The sequence below is a fragment of the Phacochoerus africanus genome, chromosome 13 (assembly GCF_016906955.1).
Source record: "Phacochoerus africanus isolate WHEZ1 chromosome 13, ROS_Pafr_v1, whole genome shotgun sequence".
Lineage (NCBI taxonomy): Eukaryota > Metazoa > Chordata > Mammalia > Artiodactyla > Suidae > Phacochoerus > Phacochoerus africanus.
In genome coordinates, this window is record NC_062556.1 from 67023144 (window position 1) to 67037365 (window position 14222).

At 48.8% G+C, this 14222-nt stretch overlaps 1 protein-coding gene and 1 pseudogene across 1 annotated transcript in view; both read left to right on the plus strand.

Annotated features, from left to right (window-relative positions):
- Window positions 1-14222, plus strand: part of FARP1 (FERM, ARH/RhoGEF and pleckstrin domain protein 1) — a 310977-nt gene that overhangs the window by 266512 nt on the left and 30243 nt on the right. The window lies entirely within an intron of this gene.
- On the plus strand, window positions 4235-5064 carry LOC125113487 (60S ribosomal protein L9-like; annotated as a pseudogene).

Sequence of the window (14222 nt, forward strand, 5' to 3'; positions counted from 1 at the left end):
TTATCCATCTCATGTGGTTTTCAGGATTACCCTTTCCAGTGTTTAAAGAGGTCGAAAAACAACCCCATGCCCCAAACATACACACAACGCCTTGACCTTGGATCCCACTGCTAGGAATTTATCCTAAGGATGCGTTCTAAGACGAGAAGTGGCAAATGGCAAAGAGCTCCACAGCAGAATTCAAAGATGGGAACTGGCGTAAATATTCACGAAGAGCAGACTGGCTGAAAATAATATTAAGTCTGTTTATTAAACACCATATGAAATGTTCATCTGTCAGTACCCAAACTCAGGAAAAAAAAAAATGTGTGTGCTATAGAATGCAATGTCCGATACACCCTTGCCTAAAATGGAACCTTTTCTAGAAATTTCCTATGGGGTTTTTTAAAAAAAAGTTATATGCAGACCCATGAGGAGGTGTCTGCTAAGCATGCCTTTGGGGAAAAGCCAGGAGATGATAGCGGATGTGGCCTACCATGTTCTGGGTGGAAAGAGAACACACCGCACCCCACTCCATCCTCACTGCAGGGGAGCGTGTGGTTCAGAGTGGTCTTTAGGGGCCGTAGGGCTTGCAGGAGCCCTGGATGAGGGAGTCTGGCTCCAGGGGATTCCAGCCATGGGATCCCCGATGCCTGGATTCAAGCATCAGCAGATAGGTAAAATCTACCAAACGTAACTTGATTTTACCGTCCCGAAATTTACTGGAAGGCTTTTGGTGTGTTTTTTCTGCCATATTGCCTCCTCACTCACACAAAGTTAAAAGTTGCTTTCGTGCTGGAGTCTAAGACCTTCTGGCTCAGGAGAAATCAATCAACAGTTTGTTTTGTTTTCTGTCCAGTGAGACGTGGATGAGTATCGTCTTCCCTTAGGCACAGCGCATCCTGAGCTGGAGCAGTTTCGGTCCCCATGGCAGTTAATTTTAAATAAGGTTGGAGAAGTCCCCCACAGGAAATGTCCTCAGTTGGCAGTGCCCTGGCAGGCCAGCATGGTGGCTTCCTCTAGTGCCTGCCACCAGGGAGCTTGGCACCACTGTATGAAACATTCCACTCTAGGAATGAGTGCCATTTTCTTGGATTTATCTGGGCCCCAAATTGTTAGCCCTTCTCTGTGAAAGAATATCCAGTTGTCTAAACAGCACCTGCTGTCATGTATTCCCCATAGAATTTTCATTTGGATAGCTTTCCAAGATCTCGAAGTTTATTCTTGTTTTTCATGAAGCTACCAGAAGCGTGGAAAAGCCTCAAAGCTAGAGACAGTCCGTATGCAGCTCCATTGACTTGACCTTCAGTAGCCTTGCAACAGTGGACGTATGCCAGACTGCTGACGTTTATCAGGAATAAATGTGAACGTCTGCCCTTAAGTTCAGTGAATCAAGTCCTCAAGTGCATGATGAGGAAGAGCTGGCGTGGCAGGCATCCAAGACAAAAGGTTGACTGGGAATGAGTTACTTTGAGCCAGTAGAATAATCCAGAGAGAAACCAATGTCTATTGTACCTGTAGCTCTGAACATGAGCCGCTTGTTAAGAATGAGTTATTTTGAGCCAGTAGAATAACCCAGAGAGAAACCAATGTCTACTGTACCTGTGGCTCTGAACATGAGCCGCTTGTTAAAATCATGGGGAACCTAAGACCCCTATTGGACAAGGACTGATAGAGATATTCGGGCCAAGCCAATGGGAGAAAACCACATCTTTTCTGGACCCTATGTTGGTACTCCTCTCATCTTCAAGGATAAAAACCCCTATAGCCCTGGAAGCTATTTGCTTTCCTGTAATAAAGACTTTGCTTGCTTGCTGCCTGGAGGAAAAAAAAAAAAAAAAAAAACACTGGGAACCTTTAAAGGTTCCCCCCAAAATCTTGAAAACCAGGTCTCAGAACCTCTGAGCAGTTGAATCTAAGCATCAGTAGTTCCTCAAGCTTCCCGGGTGATGACATCAATGGGCAGCCAAGGTCAGGAACTTTGTTGCTAGACTCTGCCTCGTGAGAAAGAAGCCAGCGTGGGGCAAAGGATTGCCCTTTGAAACGTCAAGGCTCAGAGCTCCTTCAGAATGCTGCCCCCAGCTCTGAGTTTCATGTTTGAAAGGGGATAAGAGAATGCATTTCAGTTGAAAAACAATTTTTGAAGCTGTGGGCATTTGGCCTAAATGAAAGGAGATTTGGGAACATAGGATGGCCCTCCTCGGGCTGGTCTTTTGAAAGAAGGAGTCGGCGACTTCTGAGTGGTGCCAGACGCCACATTTAAAGAAAGGAGAGAGCATTTCCAAAGAGGCCCGTCGTGTCTGAGCATTGAAGAAAGTGTCCTCACTCTGCGGGCAGCTTGGCCGTGAGCCTTGGAGGCCGTGAGCTCCTCCATCTCGGGGCTGCTCGCGCTGCGGTTTCCCCTTTCCCGGTGAAACCCCAGACCTGGCTCCGCATAGGGTCGCCTGGCGTTGGCAGCTAGGGGAGTTTTGAAAAATGATTGCCGGGTGCAGCCCAGCCCTTCTTCATCAGAACACTGTGATGAGACCCAGAAATTTGTGATTTTTTTAAAGGGCTTCTCAAGGAGGTCCGGCTATGGCCCAGTGGATTCATGATCTGGCTTGTTTCTGTGGGGGTGTTGTTTCAATCCGCTGCGCGGCACAGTGGGTGAAAGATCCAGCTTGTCTCTGTGGAAGTGCAGGTTCAATCCCCAACCGAGGCAGTGGATTGAGGATCCAAGGTTGCCAAAACTGTGGTGCAGGTTGCGGCTCCGGCTTGGATTTGATCCCTGGTCTGGGAACTTCCATATGCTGTGGGTGCAGCCAAAAAGGGGAAAAAAAAAATGCTTCTTGAGATGACTGATGAATAGCCTCTTTTGGAACTTCTGATGGGGAGTGCCTGTGACAAAAAAGGTTCCTTGGTTTGCATCTGGCTTCTAGCTCTTGTTTCTCCTGTAAGCAGTGAGTGGACGCACGCATGCGTGCATGGGTGGGGGAGTGTCAGGCTTTGCCTGCTGGGGACCTGCAGTCTCAGAGGAAGGGACAGGCACATAGAGCAAGAAAGGCCAGGCCCTCTCGTGGATGGAGGGGCTGTGTTCAGTGGGGGCAGAGGGCATCTCTGGCCAGTTTTGTCTTGAGGACACGTGGGCCATTAGTGCCTCCACAGCAGAGGCACCCAGGAGTGACTGTGTTTAAGGAGGAGAGTGGATTGCATGACATGTATTAAGACATGAGTTTGTTCTGGGTTATTGATGGATTCACCATATGTAAGTGTGTGTGCACACCTGTGTATGTATGTTTATACGTGTGTGCGCGTGTGTGTATTCATACTTTGTGATGGGAGCCTGGTCCTGTGGAGTGGGGTGGCTGCAGCTTCATCCTGCATCACACCACCACCTGGGGCCCACGTCCAGCGTCCGTGGCCTTGCCCGGCCTCTTCTTCTCACCTGTAAGATGTAGGGTCCAGTCTCCACCTCACAGGGCTGTGACGCCAAGTAAATGAGACAGTGTTTGTAAAGGGCTTTACACACAGAAAGGACTGGCGGGGGAGCTGACCTTTTTTTTTTTTTAATATAAACATCTTATTTTGAGATTTTAGATTTGAAGTTGCTATAACCGTCGAGTTTCTGCCCACTCCTCGTCCATCCCTTTCCCTAATGGCAGCTTCTCACATCCCTGGCACATTCATCAAAACTAAGAAACAGGGAGTTCCCATTGTGGCTCAACAGGTTAAGAACCTGACTGGGATCTGTGAGGATTCGGGTTCCATCCCCTGCCTCGATCAGTGGGTTAAGGATCCAGTGTGGCTGTGAGCTGGGGCCTAGGTTGCAGATCCAGCTCAGATCTGGTGTGGCTGGGGCTGTGGTGTACACCAGCAGCTGTAGCTCCAATTAGACCCCTAGCCTGGGAACCTCCACATGCTGCACATGCAGCCCTAAAAAATACACACACACACACACACACACACAAAAAAAAAACCCTAAGAAACACTATTGGTTCCGTTAAAAAACAGAATTCAACTGAGTGTATTTTCTTAAATTTTACTGTTTTTAATTTTTTTATGACGTTATGGTTGATTTACAATGTCGTGCCGATTTCTGCTCTATAGCAAAGTGGCTCAGTCATGTATATTCATAATACACATATGGTCATAATTCACAATACGTGTATAGTCATAATACTCTTTTTTTAATATTCTTTTCCATTATGCTCTATCCCAGGAGATTGGCTATAGTTCCCTGTGCTGTGTAGTAGGACCTCGGGGTTTACCCTCTATTCCGAGTACATTTTCAAGATGTAATTGGTTTTATTGAGTGATTGATGAGTGGGCAGCATCCTCTCCAGGGAGTGGAGGGGAGCCCCAAGGAGCTCAGAAAGGGAAAGATTTTTAGCTCTTTGCCGCATCCACTGCGAGAATGAAGAGCCTTCTCAGCAGTGAAACTGCCAACATTCCAGAGCATGTGGGCATCTCTCTGAAAAGACGCACGGTCCTTGTGAAGGGCCCCAGAGGCACCGAGGAGGGACTTCAGCCACCTCGATGGAGAACTCAGTCTCCTTGGAAAGGAAAAGAAGAGGCTCCGGGTTGGCACGCGGTGGGGAAGGAGAAAGGAAGCAGCTACTGTTCGCACCACCTGTGGTCACGTAGAGAATAGGATCAGAGGTGTTACACTGAGCTTCGGCTCCAAGAAGGGGTCTGGGGACGCTCACGTCCCCATCAACGTCCTTATTCAGGAGAATGGTTCTCCTGCTGAAATCTGAAATTTTTTGAGTGAAAAATACATCCGCAGGGTTCGGATGAGGCCGTGGGTTGCGTGTTCAGTATCTCAAGCCTAGAAACACGAGCTGATTCTAGAAGGAAACGACCTTGAACTTGTATCAAATTCAGCTGCTTCGATTCAGCACGCCACAACAATTAAGAACGAGGATATTAGAAATGTTTTGGATAATATATATGTTTCTGAAAAAGGAATGGTTCAGCAGGCTGATGAGGAAGATCTGAGTGGTCCAGGTAGAGAAACAGCAAGATGCCAGGTGATTCTTCAGACTCATTTGTGATGTTTTAAGATACAATAAAAAGTCTATTGACTTAGGAAAAAAAAAAAGATTTTTAAAGGCAAAACAAGGACTAAACAGAAACATTATTTCAAGCTTAGGTAACCTATCTGGGGGGCAGGGGGTCTGTGTGGCAGGTGACCTCATCTTCCTTAAGAGGATGGGGAAGTCCCATGTGACAGATGACCTCACTGGAAAATTCCTGGCTGACTGGTGAGGATTGCATTCCTGGAGGGATTGTAACTACGGTTAGGTTAGGTATTAAGTCTTGGCTTTAGCCCAAGTGACTCCATTTTGGGCCTGTCCTTTCTCTTTTAACAGTACATTCTTATCAGCTGAACTCCAGCTTCTATTCAGTGGTATTGTTTTTAATTCTTAGTGGGTTTTTTTTTTGGGGGGGGGGGTTGTTTGTTTGTTTGTTTGTTTGTCTTTTTTCTTTTCTAGGGCAGCTTCCCGCGGCATATGGAGGTTCCCAGGCCAGGGGGTCTAACCAGAGCTGTAGCCGCCGGCGTAGAGCCACAGCCACAGCAACACCAGATCCGAGCCGCATCTGCCACCTACACCACAGCTCATGACAACGCTGGATCCTTAACCCACTGAGCAAGGCCAGGGATCGAACCTGCAACCTCATGGTTCCTCGTCAGATTCCTTAACCACTGTGCCACAATGGGAACTCCTTTAATTCTTACTGTTAGTAGACATCAAAGTCTGCAGTGTATCTCAAGGTGTCCCAAAATTTGGTGCTTAAATGGCACAGCCACCATGCTTTTCCTTTGCATTCCTCAGTTAGGTTATCATATATTTCTATCAGCAGCGGGAAGTTACAGGACAGAAAAATTATGAGGAAGTTTTCCTCAATGATTAGGCTCAACCCCAGCTCAACAAGCACACCTGCCCTTCTCCAAACACTGTGTTCTCCTCAGTCAACGCCCCTGAGCAGAGGCTGGACCATTTCCTTCTGGCCCAAGCCCATGTTACCGTGCTTCTTCAAAAACAAAGAAACAGGTTTGGTGACTTGTGAAAACATAAGGAATGCTTTTCCTTTTGGAAGCAAAGACATTTTCCTCAGCTGTTCAGATGCATTCAGAGAAAGCCACTAATGACCTTTGGCCCTAAGAGCCCCAAATTTTGGCCCTAAGATGACGGACAGGCACTGAGCACAAACTGGCCAAGTCATTCCCCAGAGATGGATGCAGACCTGTCCCAGAACCACAAGCCTTGGTCTGTTCTGCCGTGTAGGGAACTCAGCTGGCAGCTGGCAGGGAGCTGGGGTCTAGGGAAGGGTTTGCACGAAGGCACTCAGGACAGGCTGTGGGCATACAGCTTCTAGGCAGGACCAGCTGGGTGTTTCTAGAAGACCCTTGAGGTAGAGTCACTTGGACAGTGTGCAGAAGTTCAGCCAGAAGGGCTGGAAAGACCCAGTGTCGAGAGTCACTGAGTTCGGGCTCGTGGGACAAAGGCAAAAGCCAAGGAGAGGCCCCTGGAGCTTTGCGCCTGGCTAACTGGGAGGATGCTCATGAAATTAAGAGCGATATTGAAGAAGAAAGGAAAGAAGCAAGTCACCTGGAGGGAAGGCAGGCTCGTTTGGGGGCACATCCGCTTGGAGGGGTCAGTAACAAAGCTGCAAGGCAGCCGGCAATGCAGGAGGGAAAGAAATCAGGCACAGTGGTGTAGACACGGACATGACCCACAGGAGGAATCAAGTCTTTAAGGAAGATAGTGTTGTGACAAAAGCCAGGGACAGAATCCCGTCGAATACACTTTGGGGGCAACTTTCCATCTTCGTTGTGAATGGCAGAGCAAGAGCCGGCAAAGGAAGCATGAAGAAGCCCCCAGAGATTTAGAAACAAAACCTAGAGCAGGGGTAAGGGTCCCACAGGGGAGTGGGGCTTGGACAGTGACACCTGGACGGCAAGGATGGTTTGAGGCCATGGTTCCCTGGAATGCAGTAGCAGCCTCAGGACACTGGGTGCTTCTGCAGGGAGAAGATACGGGGACAGTGCCCATGAAGGGTTGATGTCCCTCCAGAGCAGGGCAGTGATCTTCTTGCAGGCTGTGGTTAGGAAGTTCACAGGTGGAGTGGTTTTGTCTCACTACGAGGCTCAGGGGCTGAGCCTGAAGTGGAGCAGAAATGCTGAGCAGACGATATCCCAAAGATGGAACATTCTTGCAGTAGCACCAGTGAATCATGAGAGAACAAAAAGGAATAAACTATTTTTCTTGTCATCCTACCAACGATGGGTATCACTGAAAGAAAACCATAGGGATTCCTCACAAACGTAAATATGGAATTACCATATGATCTAGGAGGTCTACTCCTAGGTACATACGTGAAAGAATTGAAAGAACTTGAACAGATAACTTCTACATCAGTGTTCATAACAGCATTATCCGCAAGTCCATTGACATGTGAATGGATAAACCCAGTGTGCAATGGAATATTATTCAGCCTTGAAAAGGAAGGAAGTGACACCTGCTACAACATGGATGAACCCGAAAAACATCATCCTAAGTGAAGTAATAGCCAGGACAAATAGTGTATGGTTCCAGTTGTATGCAGTACCAAGAGTTGTCGAATTCCTCGAGATAGAAAAAGAGGATGATGGTTGCCAGGGGCTGGGGAAGGGGGACGTGTTCACAGGACAGAGAATTTCAGTTTGGAAAGATGAAAAAGTTCTAGAGAAGGATGGTGCCGGGGGCTGCGTAACATGAATGTACTTAATGTCACCGAACTGTACCCTTAGAAGATGGTTACGATGGTAAATGTTAGCTTGTGTGTATTTTGCCACAATTTTTAAAAATAGAAAAAAGAAAATCCTAGGGAATCCAGTGCAGGCTAATTCAAGAGTCTTCCGAAGGGTGAGGGCCCCCTTGCCTGTGGTTTCTCTGGGCGCTGCCACATGCTCTCCCGAAGGAACTCATGGAGGGTGGCAAGTGTGTTTCCTGATGGAACAGCCTCCCTTCCGACCCGGTCAGCATTGGCAGCCAGGCCTTGAACTTGGCCTCAGTTTAAAACTAAAATGGCCTCTAAGCTGAGAACACAGCTCTTATCTCACTGACTCAGAGCCCTTGGCAGCGGGCGGGGCTCACCTGTCCAGGTGCGTTTCCAGCTCCGTGCCCACCTCACAATGCAGAATTTCACTTCCCTCCCTCTGCCCATTCTTGGAGGCACTTTTGCTCTCCCATGATTGCTTTCCTTGATTGCCCTACAGCTCTGTGAGGTCCACGGGCTCCACTGTAAGCAGTAAAAACAGGCTTTTTATGTTTCTTAAGTGACCTAGTGAGGGTCACATCCCAGCTGGTCAGGTTCTGTGCTTTTTCTCCCAAGGCGGGGACCTTTGGTGTCGATAAACCCATTGTCTTCTCCGGCCTGTGTTTGAACTTGGGACTATTATGGGAAGCGTAGAAAGGAGCCCCGTGATTAGACAGCCCGTTGTGGTGAGTTTGCTGCACACCTGAGAGTCAGTAAGCAGCATGAGCTGGAACACCATCCCTTTGACCAGCCCAGAAGGCTCCCTGCAGTGGCCACCACTCCCAAAGGTAGCTGGCTCAGCCTGCTGTCAGGAGCAGGTTCTCATAGCATCCTCTCAAAAGGGGTAGCGTCCTCTTGTGGTTGAGGCAGGAGCACATGCATGCACCAGAGACATACACACATCAACACGAGACACACACATATGCACACACAGATACATGTAGACATACACAAACACAGGCATACATATGCACGTTCACACACTTGCACACAGACACGCATGCACAGACACGCACTTGCATATACACGCATTCACGCAGAGACACACATACACAGACACGTATACACACATTCACACACAGAAACCCAGACACACACCCTCCCTCCCCTCCTCTCAGCTCGGAGGGTCCCCACCACCACGTTCATCTCCCGATCTGAGGATGGGTCGGTCCCCTGCCACCATCCGTTTACCAAGTCGTCAAAGGTCACCATCACACAGGGAAGACCGGCTGGCTCTACGCCTGCCACCAGTTTATATGATGCCAAAGCTTTGGTCCCCTCCAGTTGATGTCTGTGGACTGTTTCCCCAGCCACATAAGGATCTGATTGGTAAATTATTCTGTTGTTCCCCTGACCAGGATATCTGTAGAGGTTGACTGCAGAGGCCCCTGAGATTATTTCAGCGTCGTCCTTTCTGCCCACCCTGGTTCGTGGTGGGCAAATTCTTTGATGCAGCGGGCTCTGTCTCACCCGAGTAAGTTTCCTACCACCAGTGACAGCATCACCCTTTTAGAGTAAGATAACAGCAGGGCCTTGTCTGGCAGGATTTTCCTGGGTGATGATGGATCCCAGTGCCTCACAGGCTGGAAGTGGCCCCCACGTTCCAACAGTCGTGAATGTGGCCGTGTGCAGGCAGTGAGGGTGACAGCCCTGCTTGTCGAGAAGCTGGAGTGGCCCTTTGATCTGGGCGAGTCAAGTAACTGCATGGGTGTTTGCACCTGTGAGACTGACGGAGCCCAGTTCAGAAGTGTGATGCCTCCCTCCCTCCTCCACCTCAACCTCCATCTCTCCTTGTCCGCGTTCCCCAGGTGGTACCAGCCTTCCTGTGCCTCCTGCCCATCGAGGTTCACCTGCATCTCGGTTCCTGGCATGCATGTCTTAGCATGGCAGTGGAGGGGGTTATTCCTGGGTCACTTGGTCGAGGGGGGAGCTCCAGATGACATTTGCCTGTTTGAAGGACTGAATGAGTTCTCGTGTTTCTGTGGTGACGTCGTCTGCCAAAGGGTCACCTTTAGATCTGGAGTCTGAGCAGGTGGATTTGAATGTTTTCTCATCTGCTGGGAGTTTTTACGGCCCGAGGGCCACTGCTTCGTTGTTGGTTCAGCAAATATTTACTGTGCCCTTACTGGATATGAGTCACTCTTCTCGGGGTTCAGTGAACCACACAGGCCACAATTCCTGTTCTTCTGGAGGCTGCCTGCCCGTCACGTCGCTCCCTCTGCTCTGCCTGGAGGAGGCGGCCAGAACCAGCCTGATAAGATTTGGACGCAGAACCCCCGGGAGAGCTCAAGAGCCATTTTCTATGGAGGGCCAGCCAAGAGACCAGTGGGTACCTGACCCTTTTCTTGGAACAGCCACCATCGTCCATATTCCAGAAGTTTTAAAAAAAAGTCATAACTTCAAGACCAGAAATACATACACGGTACCTTGCATTTCTGTACTGATGTGTAAAGCACTTTCCCTTAAATGGTTTCCTTTGACAAGACAATTTTGGGAGGTATCCCCACCTTTCCCCCTATGGAAAATGAAGCTCTGCAAAGGAGGATGCCTTGCCAGAAGCTGTTCTGTAGAAAGCGAGGGAGGACCACACCCCATGTCTGGCTTTCCCAGGAGCCCTTGCATCGGAGGGCAGGAGAGGCGGCTGTTGTGCTTCCTCTCCGGTTCTGCCAGAGCCGTGCTTTCCAGTAGACCTGGGCGGATGGACATGCTGAGTGCCTGCACTGTTCACGCTAATAGCCACTGGCCACTTGGGGCCGTGGAGCTCTTAACAGATGGCTAGTGTGGCTGAGGAATTGAATTTTTAATTTTCATTGCATTTCTAAAGCCAAAATTTAAATAACCGTACGTGGATTCTGGATGGCATAGCCCAGTTTTGGAGAGTTAAAGGGGAGGAGCTCTGAGCGGAAGAAAGACAATGGACCCAACCTACTTTTCCCATCATGATCGGAGGCCCCGCCATGCACTTCCTTAGAATTCAGAGTCCCTGAGCTTGTATTCAAAAATGCGAGACTCAGGATGGTTTTCCAACCCCTCTGCTCCCTGCTTCAGGCAGATCAGGGCTACTTCTCTTGCGTAAATGCGTTTGTTTGAAGAAGATTCTCATTGGTTTTAAAAACAAGACTGCAAAAAGGGTTTCAAATCATTACTCTCCCAGTGCAGCGCACCAGAGACAGGGCAGTTCAGTCTATGTGATCTTGCATTGTGTGTTGGAGGAATACACAACGGAAGAAAGATTGGAAGTTAGCACGAGATACGGGTCCTGGGTATACCATGAGCGGCAACTGTGTGTACACTTAATTTTTTTAATATAACTTCATTTAAAATTGAGAATGCCAGTGTTTCCATCCTGGCGTAGCAGAAACGAATCCAACGAGGAACCATGAGAACACAGGTTCGATCCCTGGCCTCGCTCCGTGGATTAAGCATCCGGCGTGGCCATGAGCTGTGGTGCAGGTCGCATGCACAGCTTGGATCCTGCATTGCTGTGTTGTAGGCCGGCAGCTGCAGCTCCGATTAGACCCCTAGCCTGGGAATCTCCATATGCTGCGAGCGCAGCCCTTTAAATAAATAAATACGTAAATAAAAATAAAGCAAAAAATAAAAAATAAATAAAATTTCCAATGCCCTCCAAGTTTCAAAGACGAGAAGGACACTCCAAGGTCCCTGTGATCCTCCCGCTCTGTCCCGCCCTGACTCAGCTTTCCATTGGCCGGTGGTGATTGTTCCTTTTACCACGGGAGTAAAATTGCATCTTCTCCCCTAGGCAGGAGGCTATTTTTCTTGGATTATCTGTCTTATTCGTGACTGCTTCGTAGCCCACCATGCTTTAAGTGCAAGGTACTTTTTTTTTAGAAAAATGGAAGTGACTTTTCCAATTGCCTGCCTCACAGGTGGGTTTCTGCTAAGACACACTTAGGGCACGTGCCAGGTCCCTTCTGTTCTGCTGTGTTTGGGTGGGGGTGGGGGGTTGTAGGTTGGTTGTTTTACTTTTTTTACTTTTTTGGCTGCCTCTAGGCATATGGAGTTCTCAGGCCGGGGATTGGATCCAAGCTGCAGTTGCAACCTAAGCCGCAGCTGTAGCCATGCCAGATCCTTAACCCACTGTACCAGGCCTGGGTTTGAACCTGCGTCCCAGAGCTCCTAAGATGCCACCGCCTATCCCGTTGCGCCACAGCAGGAACTCCATGCTCTGTTGTGTTTTGATACGTGACCTGTAGCTTCCGTACCTCTTATTACACTGGACCTAGTCTTAAGCCTCAGAAGAAGAAAAGCCATAGCTTTATGCAACCCAGTAGTGTGACAGATGTGCATGAGGGGGCTGAGGACGTGAGGCTGCCGATGTCCCGCTGGCGTTGAAGGACAGGTGGGATCCGCTACCTTTCACTGCCAGGGGCAAGCCGGGTACCCCCACCCGCCAGGATGCTTCTGGTACAAATCCCTTCCCCACAAGTGCGGCCGTGAATTAATGTTCAAATTAATGGAATTTTCCTCTCGGGGGATTTCAAAGGATATTGAAATTCATCAAAGAATATTGAAATTCACATCTATTACGTGCGGCTAATGGCTATTTATAGTAATATAATCTATTACTCTGGCTAATTTGTTTGCTTTTTGAACCTAGCCACCCCCACCCCCTACATATTAATGGAAGATCTCCCTTGGCGCATCTGCTCATGTGTGTACTATGTTTTATTTAACATCGACACACAAACACGTAATTATAGCCATTTTTTTCCCCTCCGGGAATCATAGAAATCACAAGGAATAGTAAGAATTAGGGCATGGCGTTTGTTTTGCAAATGAGGCCTAAAAATCCACCAAGTTACATCTATTTTCCTGGCATCAGAGGGTGGCCAGACACAGCCAGGTTGAAAAAGTCTGCTTTCTAGCTCCACACTGCAAAGTCTGCTTTTCTGTTTTAATCTAATGAAATGATTCTTTGCTTTGTTGGCGGGGCAGGGGCTGAGCCTTGGTGTCTGTCTGTTGCTGAGTTGCTGACTGGCTCACACAGTTGTGAGGGAAAAGTTTCCAGAGTGTCTGAAAGACTCAGATTCCGTGTGTGTGTGTGTGTGTGTGTTTTCAACCCTATGCCGAGATAAATCCTGGTGCACAGGTCAGAATTTAGCATCTAGGGTCTTCTTGGTACATGAGTTACCAGAGTGAAATCGTCAAAAGAATTTTCAGCTGTGTCGCTGTGCGGTAATTATACAGACAACAGCCATGTGGTCCCAGCTTCCGAACAAGGACCCTTTTCTTGTGAGGTTAACATCCGGAGGCTGTTCCGGAAGAGTTATAATTACTTTTTGATGTTCTCCATGTTAAAATGACCTTTTAGCTGTCTGCAGTAAAGCCGACGCTGGGGACTTGTGGCTTTGCTGGCATTAACACGTGGAGGATGTGTAAACACAATGGTAATTCTATACAGGGTGGCATCGGGTCGCCTTCTCTTCCCCGTGGGCTGACATCACATTCTGGAAGCAAGCAGGGCTGGCACTTGCAGGGAGGTGTGGTCGAGACGGGACCGGAAGGGGGCAGAGCTGCCTGGACTGGATGCCTTAACTTCTGAGGCCCCAGCTTGGTTCCACCACGTGGTCCCAGAGCTGCCCCCATCAGGGGCTCCACATGAGTGCCTTCCCCGTGCACAGAGGACTGGTGATAGATACAGTCGCAGAGCATTTTATGGTTTTTTGTTTTTGTTTTTCTTTTGCTTTTTAGGTCCGCATCTGTGGCATATGAAGTTCCCAGGCTAGGGGTCGAATGGAGCTGCACCTGCCCGCCTACACACAACCACATCAACATGGGATCCCAGCCACGTCTGTGACCTACACCACAGCTCACAGCAACGCTGGATCCTTAACTCACTGGGCAAGGCCAGGGATCAAACCTCACGGATACCGGTTGGGTTCATTACAACTAAGCCACGCCAGAAACTCCCCAGAGCATTTTTTAAAATGAAAGTAATGATGCTGAGACTTGCAGAAACAGCTAGGTTTCTGCTAGCCAGCCCGATGCAGGAAGCAGGGTCCCCTTGCGTCCGGGGTTTTAACATCGGTCCTTTTTTTTTTTTTTTTTTTTTAATAAATAGTTGGCAAAAGAAGAAAGGGAGTGAAGTCAATCGAGTTTGGCCTCCATCACCGCTCTCCTCCCAGGCCACTCTCTGGCCCTTCCCTTCCCTCGGGTACCGTGTTGTCCGGGAGAGGGGAGAACGCTCTTGACTCACGGCAGCCGAGACCCCGTCCCTCCCCTTGCCCACCCCGTCCAGAGGACTCTCACTAAAACACCTCAACTATGTCCTCCGGACTAAATAAAGACCTTTCTCACATGTGTTGCCCAATGGCGCATCCATTTGAAAGCTTTGAGGTCAATGATTTAAGTTCCAGTTAATTGCTCCAGACCCAGAAATCAAGTTTACGTCCTGTCCTGCCTCCTTTCCCTGGTGTGTGGCCTTTAGTGAGAATCAG